At 42.6% G+C, this 23,505-nt stretch overlaps 1 protein-coding gene across 15 annotated transcripts in view; it reads left to right on the top strand.

Annotated features, from left to right (window-relative positions):
- The window catches only part of TENM2 (teneurin transmembrane protein 2), a 1,331,635-nt gene that overhangs the window by 623,710 nt on the left and 684,420 nt on the right, over window positions 1-23,505 (top strand). The gene's annotated exons all lie outside the window — the stretch shown is intronic.

Genomic DNA, 23,505 nt, shown 5'->3' with positions numbered 1-23,505 from the left:
TTTAAATTGCTATTATAAGATGAGAACATCCCTACAGTGAAATTTCATCTTTGCAGGCAGGGACTTTATACAACATGTACAGTATTCAATATTTGGTTTCATGCTGTTGCCCAGTCCTTACCATAGTTTTCTCCTTGGAAGAGACTTTCAGGGGGATAGAGAGCAACACATACAGATTTCCCTCTATTTCCCACTTAATTTACAGTTCCAGTACAAATTGTTGTTGTTATAATTGTCATAGGTAGATATCTAACTGGTAGATGATATTCTGCAGTTTGACATCTAGCCAAGTTCTTGGGAATTGTAGATGCATCTTTGCAAGATTCTTGCTGTTCTAAGTAACATTATCTCCTGGACCTGAGCTGTGATTATTTGCTCTATGCCCAGAATGTCCACGTTTCTTAAGACACCTAGGCACTGCTCAAATGACAGCTGGCATGATGGTAAATTTCTCTCAGGGTGATTCCATACCACTGGTGCCATTCCAGGGTGCCGCCGGTGTGTTGCAATAGAGCAGCATATTCTGCTGCGTTTTGTGTCCTCGTAGGAGACACATTTTGGTGGTGGAGCTGGTCTGTTGCTTTCTGCATCCCCACGGGAGACACATTTCAGTGGCAGAGGTGACCTGACACTTTGTGTGTCCCTAATAGGAGCACAAACCAAACAAGATCATGGAGAATTGATGAAACAAAGATTCCTTGGGTCTTCCAATTGCAAACAGATGAACGCCTGGAGCATAACACCCCTGATGTCACATATTTTTTTAAAAAAATGAGAAAAAGTATTTGGATCACAGACATTGCAATCCCAAAATACAGCAGAATAGAAATGAAAGAACAGAAGAAGATTACAAAATTCCAAGTCCAATGAATAGAGCATCCCAGAGGCTGTTTTTGTACAGGCAGAAAGGGGAGCTAATCTCTACTTCTACATGATGGTGCTGCCAGGCCCGCCCTTCCTGGGCCTGTTGCATGTTAGGCTGCTGTTGTCCAGCTTTAAGGGAGATATTTTCCATGTTCCCTTAAGTGCTCTTGGGGCCAATGCAGCCTAGGCTGATGGAGGCCTGGGTAGATGGGAAGAGCTAGGACTTCCAGGACCAGCTCCTCCCCATCCTACGGAAGCCTGAAGGGGACAAAAATGCCCTGTTCAGCTCCATAGTGGCTTGGAGCACTGCAGGGCCAAAGGGTGCATTTTTTGTGTGTGCAGAAAGGTGGGATTACATTGGCAGGTAAGAGGGCACCTTTGGTAAAGAAGACGAGACTCCACTTTTCATTGGCATTTAAAATGGCCACAGCTTTATTCAACACCCAAAACAGAGGGTTGGGGGCAACAAGCGAATGAAGCTGACCTACGCAGTCCGCTGACTGCAGGTCCCCAATGCCAAACCATAAGGAGCCCACCAAATTTCCCCGCTGAGAATACGGGTTTCCCCATGTGGATTGGCCTATTCCAGGGAGATGATCCGTGGTAGAGGGCCAAAGGGCGCAAACCTCTTTGGTTACCTCCCAGATCATCTGGTCATGAACGAGCTACCCAAGCCTACCCTGCAGGGTCTGCTTGCGGCTCGTTACCACCACCTCTTTAATGAGGCCCCATTCCCCGCGGGGAGGCCGATCGCACACCGGCTCCCCTCCAACAGCTTCATTCTCTTGTGCCAACATATGCTGTGACAAAACATAATCAAACAATTCCAACAAAATATAATAAAGGGAGGGCGGGTGGGTCGCTTGCCCCGGCGGCTGGCAAAGAGGCGGGAAGGAGACAGGCGATGTCCTAAATGGACTCTCCAGCTCCACCTCCTGCTACATGCGCAGCCTACGCAGCACGTCACCAGGGGCTCGTGCCATGGCCGCTGGAGCCGTCGCTCCTTTCCCGGCCCTCTACCCCCACCAAAAGCCGCACGGGTAAGTCCGTGCTGCCCATTCTCATGCAATCCAGATCCGCTGCCGAAAGTCATTGACTGAAGCCACCACTGGGTAGAACAAGTGGTGAATCATCCTAAATTTGTCCTGGGACCTTCTTGAGCATTACCCCTAATGGACATATTCTTAAATTGGGTAGCGGTGGTTCCAGAAAATGACCTGCCACCCTCCCTGCATGGTACTCCTTATGGATCTTCCCTGCTAGGATATCAGCCTTGTCTCTGGCCGATCTCAAGTTCCTTCAGTCTGTAGCTACACATTCCCCAGTGAATGGAATGCAAAAACCTATAGAAAAGCCTTCCAACAGGTTGGTGGCTGCTTCCCTGTTGGGATATCTCCACAGCAAGGGGTGGAGAGAACTTACCTGTATTGGCATTGGTGCTAAGCCCCGCAGGTTGCTTGATGGATACTCAATCAGTTTTTGCAGCAGGTCTACCTGCTCCCAGTCCCCCCATCCTTCCATGCAGGGAACTAGGCCCTATGAAAGGGCTACTGAGAACCACCACCCTTGCTGCATGTCTGCCCGGCATGACCTCCTCCACAAACATCATTATAGTGGCATTGAGGCTGCTTGCATGATTTTTGGTTGAAGTCCCAGTAAGGGAGACCCATTCCTCACCATGGGATTGGGGCCATGTGCTCCCACTCCTTCATGTGCCTGACGCTGGGACTCACCATGACCAACCATAAATCCTAGATTTATAAGTCGCAACGGGCCATTAAATTATATGAGGCCAATTCCCTAAAGTCCTGGTGATAGTCCAGGGCGGCTTCCTCCCCAACATATTCTTTTGCCTCCAAAATGTGAGACAGACATGCGGCCATATGCCTTCCGTGTTCTGGATAGGTCGCCATGGTCAAAGCAAGATATTTGGTGTAGCCTCACAGCCAGTGGCTAAAGTTGCACTTGCATTGAGCTGCTTCCTTTTTCTTTTTATCTTTATGCTGGCCTGTATCCGTTCTCTTATGCCCAGTGGGCAAATTTGTACAGGTCTACGTAATACCCATCTAGGGCCTGCACAAAAGATGTATCCCTGATAGGGCATCCATGTCTGCATATTGCTCCAGGAGCTCCTGGGCTTACCCTGCCACGTCCCCTGTGTCGAAGAGGCCCAGGGTGTGCATCTAGGCCTGAGCGGAAGGCTGCACCGATGCCAAGGGGGGAGGGAGGAGCAGGCCTTCCCCTCGGGCCTAGAAGCACATGGGGGGGGGGGGCTTTCAAAGCTCATTCTCACAAACGGGCTTTGAATCTAGTAAATAAAATAAACCCACTAATCATGAAAGTTCAGCCTTGGATGGCAGTGCTTATGTCTTAGTGTGAAGAACAATAATATGGGAAATAGCAAGCCTCGTTGTCCCTCAGAGCCTACTCTTTTGGATACTTGCAAAAGATAAAGGCAGTCCAGCAATCATAGTGGAAGTCTTTGTACCATCTGAGATCCTGCCATTTTCCTGTGTGAATGTGCTTTCTGTTAATGTTTTCCCGTACTTCTGTAGGTTTGAGAATTTGAGCATCAGCAGGGTGGTGTTTGTAGCAGTGTTTAATCATGCCATCGTGCAGCTAGTGTGATATTTTAGTGTCTGTTGCTTCAGGACCTATTTGGATAGTGGGTTTTGACAACAGTTATTTGTGTACATCTGTGTAATGCTTGATCTTTTATGGTAAAAACTGTGTAGTGGAGAACAGCAAAAGTCTCCTTGCACTCTTGAAAGAGGGTATAGGTCAGTACTTACTGTAGCTGTTGTGCTCTGTTCCCCCTCCATATTCAGTGGGTTTATGGAAGTCTTGGGATGTTGTACTTGCAGTTGCAACACCTCAATTTGCATCATTGCAGGTGGCAGCTGGAGATCTCCTGGGATTCCAACTGCTCTCCAGGCAACAAAGATAAGTTCTTGGGGGGAGGGGGGCTGATTTGGAAGTGGATTTTGTGACATTATACCTCACTGAAGTTGCTCTTTCCCCAAACCCCACCCTCCTTGCAAAGGATAATAATAAATGACTGCCCTATAGTTGACCAGATACAGTGTGAATTAATTCTATCAATTCAAAACCCAATACTCTCAGAAGAGTTTCTCCTCAGAGATGTTTTTCAGTTAAGGATTTGAACCAGACTTCTTTCTGACCAGTCTCAGATTCTGAATGCAATTCAGACTGAACTAAACTCCCTCTAGCCCAGGGGTCTTCAACCCCCCGTCCGCGGCCCGGTACTGGGCCGCTAAGGCCATGGTACCGGGACGCCAGCAGCCGCGCCTGCCTTCCCCCCCCCGCAGCGAGAGGTGGGGAAGAGGCAGGCGCAGCCGCTGGTACGCCAGTGACGCAAATACGCACGCGCGAAGCCGCCACGCATGTGTGTTTGCGCCCCCTGCTGGCGAAAACGTGCACATGCGGCTGTTCTGTGCATGCACGTTACCGCCACCTAGTGGCGAAAACGCGCATGCGCGGCAACTGCACGTGCACGTTTACGTGCAGCTGCTGTGGCCGGGCCGCCGGCTCTCTCCCACCCTCAGAGGCGGTCCCCGACTACAAGAAGGTTGGGGACCGCTACACCCACAGCCAGTATAACAATTTCCAGTCAGCTGTGGCTAGCCAATCACAGGACTGTTGTCCTGTCTCATACTGCCTCACTCACTGTTGCTGTTGTTTCAGGTGATTTATTCACTGATAAAACTCAAGATGGAGAAGTATTCCTGAGTTTTTGTTTTGCTTAAACTGTGCCGGATGATGTACACAGGTAGCGGTTAGATTAGCCACCTGTACTTCTGCATCTGTTATGTATGCTTAGCAGAATGGATTTGGGGCATTTGTCTCAGCTCAAGTTGTCAGATAAACTTCACCTATACTGACTTCTAATTTGTTCAAGAGCTGGCTTGCATAATTTCTCTGGACCTCCATGGGCTTTGCATACAGATTACTTAACAATTAGTAAGGATTGTTACTTGGCCTGATTCTTGTTCATGGATGACATTTTTACCAAAGACAAAGCAGTGTGTCCTTGTGCAAAACTGGATCTTTGGATCTGTGAGCTTTTGTGATCTAGGAACATGGTTTAGGATTGCACATGAAGTTCTACAATATGTTCCCTTCCCCATTGTGACAGCAAAAGAGTCTGTGGATATCTGATAGCATGACCCCAAGTCCCTGGAAATCACAACTTCATTTGATGTTTCGTTCCACTTTCAATCTCTCAGCAAGGGATGGGTAATTGCTAGCTTTCACTTACTCCTGTGGGTCACTTCCATTTATTTTGTTTTTCTTTTCTATCTTTAAAACAAAATTGTATATAAGTTAGAACTTGAACAGGCTCCAGTGTTTTGACTGGGGAACAGTTTCTCCAATTTTCTTTGAATTCTTCAACATTTACACAGGGTTTGACAGAATGTCCCCTTTTCACTGACATTATCTTTTCAATTAAAGCTATAGCAATCTGATCAAGAAGTTGCTAACACTCGTTTTATTCACTCACAAAGGAGGAAAGAGAATAATATTTGGCAGATGATTTCCATTTCAGGGCCTACTGATACCTTTTGCACTAAATGCTCTATCTATAAGGTCCGCTGGGACAAAGCTGGACCTATTCATAGAAAATGGATAGCTTCCATCATTTCAGATGGGAAATGCAGAGTTCATCTTAACAGATCTGTCTTCTCTGGGAATGCTACAGTGTATTGCTTTATATTTTTGAGTGCTGTATGATTGTGAAGGTTGTACAAGGTTAATGCACTCAAATACTAGCCTGCTGTAATGCCAGGGCAGTCCACCAGCTTGCTTTCTTGATCTAAGGCATTTGTATCTGTGCTGCTGGCTTCATTCGAAGGTTAATAATAGGTGGGCAGTTATGATATTGAAGAAAAGTTGGCAATTTTCACTGCTCTTGCACATTCAAATGGTAAGACTGCAGTGGAAAGGATTCTAGAGACACTGACTGATAACCTCAGCCATATGATAGTGGCCTGAGAAACAATGCAAAAATGTCTCGTGGCGCCAAGAATTATTGATGAGCATTAGTTAGATAAAATACTGTATCTTCTGTGGTCTTTTGATTTGACAGCACTGAGTGGTTCCGTTTCTGCATTTTACAGCATTGTAGGGCAGCATTGTAGGGCAGAAATATTCCAAAATTGTTCTATTAGATTGAGTTACCTCTTAGTCTTCCATTCTTCAGTCTTCCATACCTCATTTTTCAAAATAAGGATATTAGTGACTTAGTCTTAGTGCTCTGGAGCTCCTAATGGAAACCCAACTAATGCATCTTCTGCTAGAATCTTGTGTAGAATCTTGTGTTTGGCTAAATTTGTTTCTCATTTGTGTACATGTATACAAAAAAAGGAGACAAGGACAAACCTTCAACACAGCCTACTGTTATCTGTGTTTTATGCACCACTAATTTTATTTCTGACTATTAATCTGACAATTAAGATATTGATCTTCATAGTGGTAAGAGTATGTCTTGTGGCAAAACATTTAGTGTACTGTTCTAGGTATTATTTGTAACTGCATTTTAACATAGGCTGGGCTCAGAATTAGAAGGGCTGTTGTCAAGAGGACTTGGAAAGAAAGCGCCTGCCGATTGGTCCCTCTGATTCCCAGCCCCAGCAACTGCGAGCCATGCATAGCACGGCTCGCAGTTGCTCCTTTGCCGCCGGCCTGATGCGCCAACATGTCAGGCCGCTCGAGGGAGCCCCCGCCAGCCGCGCTCTGCGCGACTGCCGGAGGCTCCCTTGCCTAGCGCCCGCTGTATTTATTTTACAGCGGGCTTGATCACTAGTTTTGAATACTTCCCGGTACGTTGAAACTTCCATTCTTTCCACCAAGCAGGGAATCTTCACCTCTATCTTCCTCCCTTTTCCTGTCCCCAGGAAAAAGGAATCCCCTGTATTCTAGTCACATCTAACAACTTCCTCCCTTTTCTTTGCCCAGGACCCTGAAAAGCCAGTCTGAGTACATGATATTATCCTAGATGTCTCAAGCATAGGTTTCCTCAGCCCTAACTGCCCAAGTATCTTGTAACTGGGTATGCCAAAGTACCACCTTTTATTAAACACTGCCAGTGTTGGGGAGGGAAGGCAGTATGGTATAGTCTTATCTCAGAAGCCAAGCAGGATCAGTACTTGGAGGGAGACTACTGAGAAAGACTCTGCAGAAGAAGGCAATGACAAATTTTCTGTGCTTTTTTACTTCCCTTGAGAGCTGGAGTCACTATGAGTCGACTGTGATCTGATGGCACTTTACACACACACATCAGTGGTGGAGCAAGTATTGAAAATAGCATGTAACAGTAGAGTTGCCATCCTTTTCCTTCTAGATGGGCTCATGCTTTTGAAAGCTGTATAACAGACTTCAAATTGACAGGTGTAGCTCCAGACTGTATCCCCATGCTTGATACAACATGTTATTTTACAGTCCATGAAGTAGTTTTAGAGGCAGCAATTTTTAGAAACAGCTGCCTTCCATTTGGTCTCTGCTTTAATGGTGATAGATGAGGTGTTGCTTTATGTATCTTTAGTTATAGTCATTATAAATTATTGCTTGTTATTTATATAGCACCATCAATGTATATGACAATTATGAAACAAAGGCTTGAGCTACAAGGAACTTACAGTCTAAGATGGGGACATGGAAATATTTTCAATTAATAAATGATTGCAAATAAAATTTGATGCAAGGGGAAACAACAAGAAAAGGCAGGCAGAGGAAAAACACCAATGTATGTTGAATTTAGTTTCTGGTAATTAGGCTTAGGTTCAGTAGGGGATAGGGATGTAGCTAGTTATGGAAACTTTAGCATGTAGGTAGTGATAATACATCTCGATGCATGTGACCGTTGTTATTTGGCTGGAATTTATGTCCATGTCTGGTGCTGTCCTGTAACTGGCTACTGTAGTTGTCAGAATCTCTTATAGTTACAGGATGGAAAAGAGGTGATTTGGGATGATCCTCCTATGTTTTGATTGGTACTGTTGGATGTATATTTAGGTGTGATAATAACGATTCCTGTCATTTTATGTAGGTTGGCGATTTAGAGCTTAGTTGTAGTGGGGTTGGCATGAAACACCATCATACTTGTCTAAGCACACATTTTGATGAGCACAGGAAATGGCCCAAAGGATCCGCACCCAGACCCAAAGCAAAGCTCTGACAATGCTTAAGTGAACCAATGGAAATTTCAAAAATGGGTAGAAGGGAAGGAGCAGAGAAAGCGGGTGGCAAAGGAAGCTAATAAACATTACTGGCAATCCTTTTATCTCTGCTGTGCTGCCCTAGACCTGCACCATCTATACCATGATTGGGCATGGGTGCCCTGGCTTTCACATGCCCAAGAAAGTGACCCAGGATAACTCACCTCCTGATTTGTTCAGCTGGTGCCCACCATCACCTGAGCAATGATGGCCATGTATTCAAGGTAAGCCATAACCACAAGAAACATCCCAAGGATCTACCGCCAGACCAAAACTACCACTGAGTGAAGGCCAATGAAATTCCTTCTCTTCACCCCCACCCCAGCCAATGCTCATTGCCAATGAAGGCTAAACTAAGCTGAATGGATATCATCCAACGACAAACCAATACCTCATTCAAACCTATGAATTCCATCAGACCAAAACAGGGCCTCCTGCCAGAAAATGATGTTCGGATAACACAATACTGCACAGAAAGGTGTGGTACAAGCATTTGCAATGGCCTTACAGACTTTCTGTCTGACCCAGTCCACCTTCCAAAGGTCCTGGGCTCCCCTCCAAGAGCGGCATTCAAGCAACTCAGCCCACAAAATAAAGGTTGCAGGGCCCTGCTGCTGCAGGATGAGCAGGTCTCTCGTAATCTGTAGTGACAAAAATGACCAGAGGTGGCAGGCAGGTTCTTTCCACCAAACTGAATAATAATAATGAGGACCATTACATCCTACAGATGCCATGCCAACAAATGTAGAAGTCACCCCTGAATTCAAGGTCACTCCCCCAAGATTCAGACATATGCTTTACTGCCCAAAAGACAATGCTGTTCCCAACAACAAAACCAACCACCGTGGATCAGCTGTACCTGAAAATCATGAGTTGCACAACCAGAGCAGTGTGCATATAGGAACAAAACACATTAGACCACCAGTACCCCATAGCTTTTATGTCCTTGTGACAAGCAAGGTACCCCTCCCACTGATGGCAAAACCATAAATCCACCCTTTCCCTACTGGTCTGTCATAGACTTGTACAGCCAAATATACCACCTGTAACCCGCTGCCCAGAAAATGGCCTGGAAAAGAATGACCCTGTAAGAGGAAGAACCAACCAAAGGCAAGTGTTGAAGCAACCTGTGAAGCAAGCTGTGAAGAAAATATGAAATGCCTGCTAAATGCACCTTCAGCGTCTTATCCCTCAGACTGCAGTTGGGCCTAGGAGCACAGCATGCTGTCTTAGGGTGGTAGTGAAGAAAAACCCCAGCTATGAGCATATTGCAAATAATGTGTAACAGCAGACTAGTAAGCATGCTTTGTAGCAGTAGCCAAAATATCTGATAGGCCCTTTAGGCCGAGCAACCTCCAAGGTTCCACAAGTCCTCCTGGAAATGCACAGGGAACAATACCACATCTGGTGCCATATAGTAGCCTGAATTGTTGTTCCTGGAAAAGGAATAGGGCATCATTGATGTTGTCCAAGGCTGCAGTGTGCTTAGCAATAAAGCAGATGTTAAATTCCAACCTACAGACTAACCACATGACTCATTTAGAACATGAACATTGCCTGTTAACCACCCACACCACTGCCTAATTATTGAACCAGAAGCCAATCTTTCTGTTCTCATAAACCTCCCTCCAAATGAGAACAGCTGATAAAATTGGGAACAATTCCAAAAACATCAAAACTCAGAGGCACCTTGTCCCTTCCCACCCAGGGAGTCAGCGTTATTTAAAAAGATACCAAGTTCTAGGCTGCCAGATTCATCAGAGTACACCTGCCACTCCTCCTCCAGCATGATGGGGAATTACCTGATTGCCAAATTGTTAAACTGACTCAAAAAGGAAACCCAAACCCGCAAATCAGCCTTAATAAACCAAGATTAACAGACATGGGGGGGGGGGGGGAATTGCATCATCGATGTGGCATGGCTGGCACAAAGTGCCCAACCTGGTGTGTCAGCGGTGTAAGTGAAATTTAGGTGCCCTAAAAGGGGTTGCATTTTTGGCAAAGTGCATTTTGTTTTCAACAGAGGCCCCTGAATGTGTTCAGCCAAGGCCTGGACCTTATCTTCCAGGAGGCTACAGCAACCTGCCAATCAATAGTAATACTGAGGTAAGTCAGAGAGAAAGATGGGCCCTCTGTCTTTTCCTATGTAAGAGGAATACCCAGCTCTGCCACCAACCCTTGAAAACAAACCAGGTGGTCTATGCAAATGGAAGAGCCCACAGGTCCCACAAACAAAAAGTTGTCCAAATAATGTGTGATAAATGAGCAGCCAACCCTGCCTGTCACTACACATTCCAGGAAAATCTTAATGATAGGAAAGCTGCACAAGCTACAGAGCACCCTATGTCAATGTACTATATCTCATCAAATTTTAAGAGCCAACCATATAAACCAGCAGCTGGCAAAATGTGAACATAATATTGCAATTTGCCATGAGGGCACCTGGGCCACACACCCTGCCCCCTGAAACCACCTGGTCAAAAGAAGGATATTTTACTGAGCAATGCTGAGGTGCAAAAATGTGAGTGTCCTGCATAGTGCAGGGGGTTGTACTAGATGACCCATGAGGTCCCTTCTATCTCTATTATTCTATGATTCTATGAAAAAACCATTGACAGAATTGCCTTTTGGTTATGACAAATGATGGATAAGGTAGAACTTGCTGGGGAACCTTCTTAGGAACCATACACTTAAATCAGGCAGGGGCAGAGCCAAAAAAGTCCCTGCCACCCTGCCAAAACCTCCTTCTGTAATTTGGCTTCAACTATATCATGTAGCCCCAAGCAGATTTTAAATTATTACCGGGGGGGGGGATGGAATAATTGAAACAATCGTCACTGGGTGCCATCAGGTTTTCATCCCCAGCTCCCCCTCCCCCAGGAAAGCCCAACCTGCCCTCTTTCTTGCCCATTTATAAAAGGGCTGGCATGTGCAATGTACTTTTGAAGTGGGAGCCACCACAGTTCTTATGGACATGCAAAAAGCAACACTTTCTCCTGCAGCACCAGCTGTGGTTAATGTCCCAGCAGACCCATTTCTGCTCCCTGTTACATGAGGGACAGATGCCCTTGAATCTCTCACCCTTCTGTAACTGAGACCCCACTGTCAAAAGCCATGCATCAGCATTGTGCTTGTCTTGTGTGGTGAATACCTTATTAGATGCCTGTTGCGAGTAGTTTCATCATAAGACAAAGAGGCAGGTTCACATAACAATGCTTTAGCCTACAAAACATGGGATAAATAGCGATTCAAAAGCTAAACTCTCTCTGGGAACATCACAGAAACCAAGCACACGTACTCGGCCACAAAGCCAGGCTGAAAAAATGACCTGTCTCCCTCGTAATCTGAATCCCCTTTCCTTTTGCCCTGAACACTAGTTCTGGCGGCCACCTTAACAGATTTTATGGCATTGACATAACAACAACCCAAGGCTTTTGCCTTGAGCCAAGGCATCAAATGACTGCCAGGAGGCTCACCATTGTCATTAAAATTCTGACGAGGGTCATCAGGCCGTCTGGAACCCTCCTCTGTCAAAAAATACTCTCTTGCACTCTGCCTGAATGTTAATAACTACGAGGGAACTCCAGGGGCAAAGATACCCTTAACCAATAATCGTGCACAGCAGCCAATACCTCAGACTCATTGTCAGAGGAAGAGGACTCAGCAGAAGAATAGTTAGGGGAATGACACAACTGGACTTGTGAATCGACCCCCCTATGAGTTGTGACCCCCAGGTTGAGAACCGCTGCCTTACATTGATGTAGGGAACAGTTATAAGGAAGTTAAAGCATGACAGTAAAAACATCCGATCCCCATTTTTATGTGGGTATCACTCCCATATATTGTTAGATATATTCATTGGGCTCTTTATAAAAACACAAAAAATAAGAACATGTTTGTTCATGCTTTGGAAGTGAATGTGCTATAGGAAGAATTTTTAAAAAAAATCAACTTCAGTTTTTCATATAGTTACATTTTATTCTTTCGTGTGACAAATTGCTTTGTTCTGTATAGCCCTTGCCAGCAATGCACTTTGAAAATCTGATTTGTGGCATAAAAGATTAATCTGGATAATAAACTTGAACAACTTAGGGAAGTATGAGTGTCCACGTGGTTAAAAATAATGTCCATGCTTCAATTTCGTAGTGATGCATCTTCTCTTGTGACATTCTGATCTGCACACTTTTGAACAAGAACAAAATAAGGTGTTTACAAGTACATGGCAAATGAGTTATATTGAGCTAACGAATGTGTGTGGGAATGCCAGAGCCATGCATTACAGTGCATGTCATAATTATACTGGCTATTCCACAGTGAATCTTAAAACATGAACATTTGTAATTAAAATTGGGGAGGGGGGATTTGTGGATGGGTTTTCTGGATTCTCCATTTCAGAATGATATTTGCAAGTAATCTGAACAATGTATCATATAAATATGAAGAACTAAGCTGTTTTTAGTTTAATTAGCTTGGTGGATATAGTTCAGACAAGGAGGAAAGTCAATAACTACTACTCTAGCTTCAAGGAAAAATAAGATCAAACATCTCATCATTAAAAAAGGTTAAAAAGGACATAATAGAGTAAAACACAATAGAATAAATAATTCTATCACTTAAAGATGATAGAAGATAAAGAACATTTGGAATTCCTTTATTTTAATGTATAATCAGATTATATGAAGAAGAAACAGGCTTTAAGGGAAAAAATAGCAGCACATATTCTGTTGTCTTTGGGGGCTGTTTCTGCCGGTTGCCTTCAAAGGCAGTTTATTTTAAAAAATTAAAGTATTCAGTTGGATATGAAGACATTTTTAATTTGAAGTGGAATGAGTATACATATCATTATACTTAAATTGATGAGAAAGGGTTTTTACATGGAGGAGATAAGCTATACTTGGTTAATAAAGCATAGGAAAGCAAAGGATACAGTGCTATAGTCAGAACTTTATAGTGCAGATTTTAGAAACTCATTGTGAATGGATTTCTGTTTTTGTTATAGTGCTGACAAGATAAGAACCTAAAGGTTGAGCTACAAAAAAAGCTTTAGTTTAAAAGACATTTATTATAATTAGGTACATATAATAAAAGTTAAAGTATTGATGAAATTTACATACTGTGTAATACATGAAATATGAGGAACAAAGACCAGATGTGTTCTAACCCCTTAGGGAATTCCTCAGTGGTCAAGTAACTTAAAATTCACTTATATAGTAAAATAATATAACATTCTATAAATTGATGCTTCAATTAATAGATGTTGTATATAAAGCTTAATATAGGGCCCACAGTCTAAAATACTATTCAAAGACTACCATTCTCAGTGTTGCCCAACTCTTATTCAAAGTTCATTCTCATGTGTTAAGTAGGAAAAAATATTGTTGACAAGTAAAATACTTGATGGTTAATGTAAGGCAAAAGCAATATCAAAAATTAGAATTTGATTGAAGTTAAAAATGAAATGCCAGATTTATTGTCAACAATTTTAAATTGAGTAGATTAAGTAACACTGAGAAAATAATACATATTCTGCTCATTTTTTAATTGAAAGCATAATGATTGGTTTTTATCCATGAAGAGACAAGGGCAAAAATAGATGTCGAGGGGGAAGGTATGCAAACAGAAAAAGAAGGGAAAGACTACACTGATCATTTTATGTATGATTCAGCATGCTTGAGAGCAGCAAAACTGTGTCGCCATGTGAATAGGATATGGAATTAATGAACCTTCAGTGATATCTGTAAGAGGAATTTGAAAACCTTTAAAAAGCCAATAGGAGCATAAAGTCCAAAGTACCCTAGTAGTTCAGAGATCAATGGTAGGCAAAGCTAAGTCAACAAGGGTAGCACTGGTATTGAGCTGCAGCAGGTAATATGGAGTCCAAAGATAGTAGTGAAGAAAAGACAGTAGAGGACTAAGACACAGCAATGTGCCAGAGGGTGTTAAAATAGTAGGTTGTGGCAACAAGTGACATGACTGAGGCTTAGTAGTAGCATTCCTGGGAACAGCAGTCTTCTCTAGTCTTGCTTTCCTTTATTGTTTTGACAAACAGTTGCAAACTGGATAGTTTTTGATAGGACTGTAGCCACAGTGGTGCGCAAAGGGGCAGGCCCCCACCAATCATTTGTCATGCCCCTTCAATCAGCACTGGGGTTTGTTGTGAAATCTATCACAAATCTTCTGCCAATGCGAGAGGGTGTTTCTCGCCTTCTCAGGCTTTTCCAGTGAGGAAGAGCTTCTCCTTCCCTCCTCCTACTTCCTTCCCTGGCTTTGCCAAAGAGAAAGTCAAATTCAAATTTCAATTTTCAAAAAACCTTTAATGGCATATAGAGCAAAGGGGAAGACTTTTTCTTTTTTATATGCAAAGAGAAAGTCTTTCCCTTTGCTCTCTGGTTCTTGCACAAATCAGTTATTCCTGCTGTGCATGTGACACAGCCCTTTTCTGGCCTTTGCTTGCTAGCTCATCCTAGTCATTGATTCCTTTAATCTGCAGCACATTAAGGAAGAAGCTTTGAGGAGGGGATGCTCTATTTTAGTCTGGGTAGAGAATGTTCTCTTTTAGGCCCATTATGCATGGAGGGAATAGCGCACATTCAGGGTGGAATGGCGGTGACTAAAATCACCAATAACGTATGGTGCCGGCTGCAACCGGCCACAGATCTGGTGCACGCCGTTGAAAAAGCCGTGTTAGCGAAACGCAGAAGAAAGCGCAGCTTCCTGGTGACCGGGGCGCAACCAGAAGCGGTGCCGGGGTTACCGCGTGCATAATCGGTTACTCTGGGTTTTGGCGCTGTTGCATCCCGTCCCGTGCATAAGTGGTTTGCTTCGCTTTTTCCCCCTCCACGTTTTCCATGTGACCCGAAATCGCCGGTTCAGCGGCCGTACATAATGGGCCTTAGCTGGGCTCAGTAGGGGGGGGGGTGGAGTCATCCTTTGTATCTGTACAAGGGAGCCTTCCCAGCTTATCTTCTGTGTGAAGCAAAAATGTCACCCTTCCCCTGCATGCCAAACAGACTGTAACTGCAAAAGAGAAGTTTGTGTGGACATATTTACCAAATCCATGTTGGAAAATTCTTAGAGATTTGGGGAATAAAGCCTGGAAAAGGTAAAGCGAGAGACATTATTCAGACAAAATGCCATAGAGTCTATCCTCTGAAGGAACCATTCTCTCCATGAGGAATGACCTCTCTAGATTGGTGATCACTTGTAAGTCTGGGTGATCTCCAGGCCCTACCTGGATGTAGGCAACAATATTGCATTCCAGCCAGAGGGCCTATAGCTATCTTTAAATCTTCCTCGGTGGACCTACACCAGAGCTTTGTGCATTTTTGGGCATTTTTTGGGCGGGGAGTTCATTGGAACATGGTGTTGGGAATCAAAGGGTCCATCTACCCAAGAAAATCACCTTCTGTGATCTCTGTTAGCAAATCCTCATTTCATGCTCATTTCATACTCATTTCACCATCTCCCATGGTGGGCCACACCTGCAGATATCAATCTTCTGTTCTGTGAGAGGGATTTAACCTTCATTTTTTCTAACTTTAGTTTTCTACAAACCTCTATGTTCCCCCAATTTTTATAGAAATATTTCCTTTATGTCCCTTATCTATTGATAATCAAGGAGTATTTAATGAGCTATACTCTATTTTTCTGGCATGTCCCTTTTTTCATTTCAGAAATAATGTACATTCTAATTATTTCTGTTTGCAATAGTATGAACTATTTTATATAAGCTGATTTATTTCACTGCCAAATAATTTATAGATGAAATTATTTTATTGAAGTTGAAAGTAAAGAAGTACACAGGCAAACAGAGTAGCATTAAGAATAGATAGGACTGAAGCTTTTGGGTTTCTGCACAACAGAAAAAGGTTTTCAATATGCATGAATTCATTGATATATTATCCAAAGTTTGAATGATACAATTAAGTAATAAATAGTTTATACTTAAGGCTTTGCTTACAAAATAGTCTCCTTAACAACATTTTAATTTTTGTTTTTTGAATGCAAGTGCATTACAATTTATATTCAACAAAGGGCCCAGATCCTTACAAACAAAGGGATTAGCAATTGTAGGTCATAGTAAGTTCTATCTTTCCTGATAATTGCAAAATCCATTACTGTCCCACTGAGATTTTTTTTAAAGATTGCATTAAATCTGAATAAAAGCTTAATAAGTAGATTAGTTAGAACAATAGACCTCATGAGAATGTTTGATTCTGAGTATATCTGCTAGAGATAACCCTAAATGCAATTAGGTCTAACTCCCTTTGAGAGTCAAAGGCAGGAGAACTCATAAAGGCTTCCCAAAAGATGATTTCGTTTATTTATTTCTTTTTAAAAAACTGTTTCAACATTTACATTTTTCTTTCCTTTGGGTATCAGCAATAAAACCTTTGTTATGAATTAGTGGTGCTTTGGAAAACACAGTGGAAAATTAGTTTTGAGAAAGTAGTTTTAGATGTTTTACATCAAAACGACGGATGAGTCCGCTACCTTGGGGATGCAGTGCATTCTCCTAATCTGCATGCCTTGAAAATGTTAGAGAATATTTTCCCAAGGCAATTATTGATAGGGATAAGGGGAAATTTCACTAAACACATACAAGTTACAAAGGGCAAAATAAACCAATGTCAATTAAATTACTTCCCCATTTGTGGTATATAAAGTGACATGATAGCTATTCTGTTGACAACTGTACTAATACCCGAAGTCACAATTCCAGAGCCAATTGCTGCTCTTGCTCAGGATTCCGCAACCCCCTCCTCCCTTCAGGCCTGCTGTGAAGGGAGCCTTTAACAGCCCCCTGACTGAGGGAACAGATAGGTTTCTGAGAGCAATGCAGGGGAGTCTTGCTAACGAGGGCCTCTTGGCCTGCTAGGCTGGGCCTGCTGACGAGAGCCTCCTGGCCTGCTGACTGCTCATTAAGGACTGCTAAGGAGCTGACTAGCTGCCAAGGAGCTCTGTCCTGGCCCCCACCCGCCCCACTTGATCTGGCTGTGAGCTGCCGCCCAAGGCCACCTTAAGCTGCCTGGCCATGGGCCAGGGGAGGGGGCCTTTTCAAAGCCCATTCATAGGAACTAACGAACTTTGAAGCTAGTATCTTATATTTTCATGTGCCAGTTAATTGGCATTAGTATAGTTTTAGAAAGGGAACAGACCACATGAAGCCCACTGGTCATATGTGACTCATCACTTTCCTCACAGCTTGTGTAACCTCATATTGCTTCTTCATTGTAAATCAACAATAACCTAAAGGTTTCTGGAATCTAGAAACATATAACTCTTACATCCTTTTACCCTGCTTTGAAGAGTTCATGGCTTTAGATTAAAAACAAGTTAAATCGAGTTTAAATACACAATTTCTGAAAAATAAGGATGCCCAGTTCTCTCTTGCCCACATCCCTGTTGAGAAATAATTACTGGATCAATTGCAGGGGGGTGAGTTGTCTGATTGCTTCAAGGATTCTGTATTCAAATATCATGGCATATCTCTTGACAGGCACAAATACAAGTTTTTTGCAAAGCTTACATCTTCCTCAGCCCATGGCACATGATGGAATCCAATTCTACTTTGTCTTTAAGTCCAAACATGGGTGCCTAGGCAAGTTTTATTTTCTCTCCTAGAATTCAGGATTACAAACCTGAATTTTATTGTGGAAAGATGTAGTCTTGCTTAGGGGGCAAAGAACATCATAAGTATTTTCCATGGGCTGAGACTTATTCAGACTCATTAAAGGTCCCTTTATTGCCATTAAACAGATACAAACACATCTCAGTGTGGTTCTTTCATCTACACTGTGCCTGTTTAAAACCTTAGGGAGATGAGCTGTGCCATGTCTCCCAAAGTGGACCCATAGAAGGGTAAATTAGCTTTAAAAGGGTTCCAGAAAGGAATAACACTGGGTCTCAGTGGGGATACTCCAAAATAAAATTATGAAGAGAACGTGAACAGAAACAAATAGCTTTATTGCATGCAAAATAACATTTTAAAAAGAGTAAAAGTGTAAAGAGTTTTTAACATTTAAAATCTGTTTACTGGGTCCCCAATTTCTGCAATTGTCTAACCATGACTGTCTGTCTCTAAGGATTGCCTGTTTGCTTCTAAGAATATATTGCTAATTTTGTGGAACATAAAAGATCGGATCCTGACATACATTTCTGCTGATGAGAGGATTTCTGTTAGCAGAGTGTGACATCATTGCCTCTGCCTTTCCTGCTATAGTTGAAAATTCCCTACCGAAATGTTCCTGGGGACTAGGAGACCACCATAAGAGGATAGACTGAGGTCTTCTCTGTGTGTGTGTGTGTGAGGGGGATTACCAGAACTTCTCTTTTGTTAATGGAAATCCTTTCTGTAGTACTAACCAATGTACTACAGAAGTCAAGAAAATACTAAGAATTGTTATGAGTAGCTCGTCCTGGTATTCGTATCTCACCTAAAAAAGATTGTGTGCCTAGTTGACATAAACAAATATATTCTTCAAATACTATACAATTATATATAACATCTGTTTTGGGTTGGGCACAAAGTAACTGATAAACTAGAGTTTATCATGAATTTTGGCTGGTTTGTGGTTTTCACAAATTTTGATGGTGGTTCATGAAAAACAGCTGAGCTGCAGGGAGCTTTCCGCCATGTAGCTCTTTGGTTTTAATGGATGGGAGCCATTTAAACCATCACTTTCTGCTCCCTTGAAAAGCTGCAGGGAGCAGAAAGCAGAAATTTAAACAACTTCAAGTCATTTCACCCCCTTTTTTCTGTTCCCCATGGCAGCAAGTAGAAAGCTGGGGATGAAAAGGCCTGGAGATATATAGACCCCTGCTTTCTCCTCCCTATGGCTTTTTGCAATGGAGCTCCCAGCTGTTTGATTTCACTGCCCTCCTCATAAAAAGCTGCAGACAAAAAATTTAAATGGTTCAGATATTACTACAAATGGGGTTTTTTCATGAATCAACCTTCCTGTTTTTATGTGGTTGTGGTGCAGCAGTTCGCTATTCCTGTTAGCTTTTCCAGTCTTTCTACAATATAACATGCATACACTGAAGCTACATAATCTAACCAAATCAGGCTGAAAATATTGCATAGTTGAAAGAGAAACAGCATGCCAATTAGGGGATATTTAAGACAGCTACTGTTCAAATTTAAATTCTACATTGCCCAAAGGAGTAGTGTTAAGAGCAACAGTAAAGTTTTATAAAGCACAGTAAATCCAGAATATACATCCATTAAAATATTTCATGTTTTTTAAATATTGTATGTTAATGGTTATATCCATCACATGTATGAATATTCACAAAAATGAACAGAGCCATTTTTTTTAATGGTCAAACTGTAATGTTCAGTTTTTTAGTTGTAAATTCCAAGGCTTTCAATTTTAATTTTGAGCGGGTAAGCTAGAATATACACATTTTGAAAAATAAAATGGTAAAATGAAATATAGTGGCTAGATGGTGATTTTGTTTCTTATCCTCAGTCTCGAAAGGGCAGTCTAAAAATTAAATAAATAATAATGTAATAAATAAAGAAATTAATCATTTGCCTTTTAACAAATAAATTGCTTTTCCATTCAGTTTATATTATTATATATTAAATACCATAACAATAAAGGTCCCTAAGGAGTTAGAATAAGAACAGAGGTTTGTGGTCACTTTTTAATGGAATTCTTCATTAGAAATAATGCAGATGCAATAAGAACCTTCTTTGTATAGCTGAATGGACATGGCATGACTTCTTGTCATTGACTACACTATAATAATTTGATATTTTTTATATGATAGATCCTGGTTATATTTTAGGCATTCTTTTAAACACATTTAAAATATTGTCCCAGTGATTTTTTATTCTATTTCTGGAATGAACACTGAAAGTACTAACATGAGAAAATGCTTTAAAAATTATTGAATGTTGATCATAAAATGAACTACGCATAGTTAATATTCAGTACAAGCCCTCAATTTTTTATTTCAATATAATTTTTCCTTGGCTTCATATTTCTTAGTTTTATATTCATAACTTATGTGCTGTGAAGTACTCTTAAAAATCTGCATGTTTTTCTTTCTTTAAAATCAAGAATATGCCTCATCAAGAAGAAGGCTCAACTGATTAGACCTGGACAAGAGTACCTGAAAATGACATGGTTTGAATCACTCAAATCTTTCATATTGGCTTTTTCACGCAAGCTTCTCTATGTGCACAATAAAAAAGTACATAATGGTTAAGTTGCTAAATCATACATGGCCTGAGATTTTTATGCACATGTTAGGAAGGATGGCATTTAACACAGAAAACCAACTGCCAAATTTCATACAATTTATCTAGTAGAAATCAATCAATTTACAAACATTATCATCAATATCTTTAAATAAGAGATGTCATCTTGTATTTATATCTGGTTCATTCCAAGTTCAGCCATGTGTTGATATATGGCCTTGTCTTTCTATGTAGTTTGTCTAACTTTAAAATAGAAATAAGAATCATTTTATCTGTCTATTAACTCCATATTTTTTCTTCCATGCTTTGCTTTTCAATTGAACATGGGGAATTGCTCATATCTAGAAGTCACATATCCACAGCTTGCCAAAGTTTGCAGTTACTTTTCATCTTTCATTTCTTCATCCAAGCTACAGACATACATAAACAATGTGCATGTTAGTGAAAGCACAAAAAGAAGTGCTGTTACAATTGCACTGCCACATCCCAATTCCATTTTACACTTTTTTTTCAGTGCCTGATGCATTTATAATCATGCATGAATGAACAGGAGGAGCAGAAAGCTCCACAAAATACCTATGGGCACGTGGTGTCCAGCTGAGCTTGCCCCTGCCCCTGCCCCTGCCCCTGCCCCTGCCCCTGCCCCTGCCCCTGCCCCTGCCCCTGCCCCTGCCCCTGCCCCTGCCCCTGCCCCTGCCCCTGCCCCTGCCCCTGCCCCTGCCCCTGCCCCTGCCCCTGCCCCTGCCCCTGCCCCTGCCCCTGCCCCTGCCCCTGCCCCTGCCCCTGCCCCTGCCCCTGCCCCTGCCCCTGCCCCTGCCCCTGCCCCTGCCCCTGCCACTGCCCCAACCAGCCTTGAGGCAGCCTTGCAAGGCCTCAACAGGGCTAACTGGTCAGGGGGCAGGAGAGGTGGGGAGTGCCTGGCTGAGCTCATCCCTGTCCCAACCTGCCTCACAGCAACTTTGTGAGGCTGTGGCAGGGCAGGCAGGGAGTACCCAACTGAGCTCACCCCTGCCATGAACAACCTCATGGCAGCCTTGCAAGACCTCAGTGAAGCTACCTGGGCAGGTAGCAGTGGAGTTGGGGTGTACCTGGCTGAACTCGCTTGAGCCTCAACTACACTCACTGCAGACTTGTGAGGCCACGGTGATGCTATCTGGGCAGGTGGCAGGGGAGGTGGGGAGCGCCTGGCTGAGCTCACCCCTGTCCCAACCATCCTCACCACAGTGTTGCGAGGGATGGCCAGGCAGGTGCCCAGCCGAGCTTGTCCCCATCTCAAATAGCCTTACAGTAGCCTTAGGAGGCCTCGACAGGGCTACCTGGGCATGTGGCGGGGCAGGTGAGGTGCATCTGGCCGATCTCATCCTCTCCTTGACCAGCCTTGCATTGGCCTTGGGAGGCCTTGGTGGGGCTGCAGATGTGTGTGTGTGTGGGGGGTGGGGTTGGACTCTAGAGCCTATTTTATTTTTTATACAACAGGCTTTTTTGCTAATAATGATATTAAGCTTTACATAGAAAATGAGCTACAGCTACTAAAATGTGGGGATCTTTATCTTCCAGCAAACAATGGGGTGATAATAAGTCATCAAAGTGCCAAGGTTTTGTTTTCAGCAAAAGAGTAACATATTTCATGGGAGTACAATAAAGGAGATATGGGTTGTTGACTTGGCTTGGCAAGAAAAATGTCATTCCGTATAAGGAATGTGATTATATTTGCGTCTTGATCAGGCTGTTGATAATCGATTTAACTGAACCAGCATAATGCAGGGTCTCAGAAAAGGGTTAACGAGAACGGAAAAATATGATGGCATCGACCTATAAATAGGCGTGACATTGTAGAAAGAGGGTGAGAATGGTTTTTGGCATCTGCAGATAGGACTTGAAAGTCAATGTCCAGGATGTGCTGTTAGGTACATGTAGATTTTGGTACTCATCAGGGGCCAATCCATATTGTTTCAAAATGGCAATAACTTTTTGGTGCTAAAAGGAGAAGTTGATCTTCTAGGAAGTAAGATATTAAACTTCAGGCTGTGCTCTACAAAACATATTTTCCCCTTCAACATTTCTCTAAGGGAATACATGTCCAATTCTACCAGCCATTGTTGGCCAGCTCTGAGAGCATCATGGCCAGCTTATATCTTGCTAGTGCTGTTGCTGTTGAGCTTGAGCTCCATGGGACTGTTTTTTTTTTCTGGCTCCTTCACTGCATCATTAGTGTTTTCTTTACAATTCCCCTCACCAAAGGCTCCAGAAATAATTGGAAAACGGTGATGGTGCACCAAACATTACGGGAAGGTGGTAGGCGGTGAGCATCCCTGTGAGTGTCCTCCAATGGGCAAAAGAAGAGCATGAGCAAAAAACTACCATAATCTGATTTGGAAAACACTTTGCCTTGAAGGTGAGGAAGTCAGAAAAATTGGGGCAAAACAACTTTTAAATAATGTGTAAAAAAATGCGAATGGAATGCATCCTCATGCCAGTAGTGGTTTGGAGTGTAGTGGTTAGGAGTGTGGACTTCTAATCTGGCAAGCCAGGTTCGATTCTGCACTCCGCCATATGCAGCCAGCTGTGTGACCCTGGGCTTGCCACGGCTCTGATAAAACTGTTCTGACTGAGTAATGATATTAGGGCTGTCTCAGCCTCTCCGACCTCACAGAGGAACGGGAAGGTGACTGTAAAGCATTTTGAGATTCCTTTGGGTAGTGAAAAGCGGCATATCAGAACCAACTCTTCTTCTTCAATCCTGAAGTGGCGGAGAAAGAATACAATTTTAGAAACCCCATGGATATCCAGTAGGAAAGTGGGGTCACATTAAAAAAAATAATAAAAGATCAGATGGTGAAAATGATCATAGTGAAAACAGGGAAAACCAGCAGTATAGAAAAGGTTCTACTTAGCAGTCTACACCAGCTTCTGGAATTAAAGTCCTGATTACTGGATGCTAATACTTTGATGCTGTTCTGCATGTAAGACTAACAATTTGGAATTCCAGAATTCAAGAGAGGAGAATTTCATAAGCATCCCTAGGTTGCTCTATGCCCAAATTAGTGATCTACATAAAATGGGTTACTCATTGTCAGGCTAAGTTACGGTTTGCTTTATCTAAGGGTGTAAAACATGAGGGGATACTGGTTTTCAATTCAGTTGTGCTGTGCTTCTACTTGAAATTTATTTGCAAACGGGTGAGGCTGCATCCAC

This window comes from Paroedura picta, chromosome 3, assembly GCF_049243985.1.
Source record: "Paroedura picta isolate Pp20150507F chromosome 3, Ppicta_v3.0, whole genome shotgun sequence".
NCBI classification, from domain to species: domain Eukaryota; kingdom Metazoa; phylum Chordata; class Lepidosauria; order Squamata; family Gekkonidae; genus Paroedura; species Paroedura picta.
This window is presented reverse-complemented; position numbering and strand designations above follow the sequence as displayed.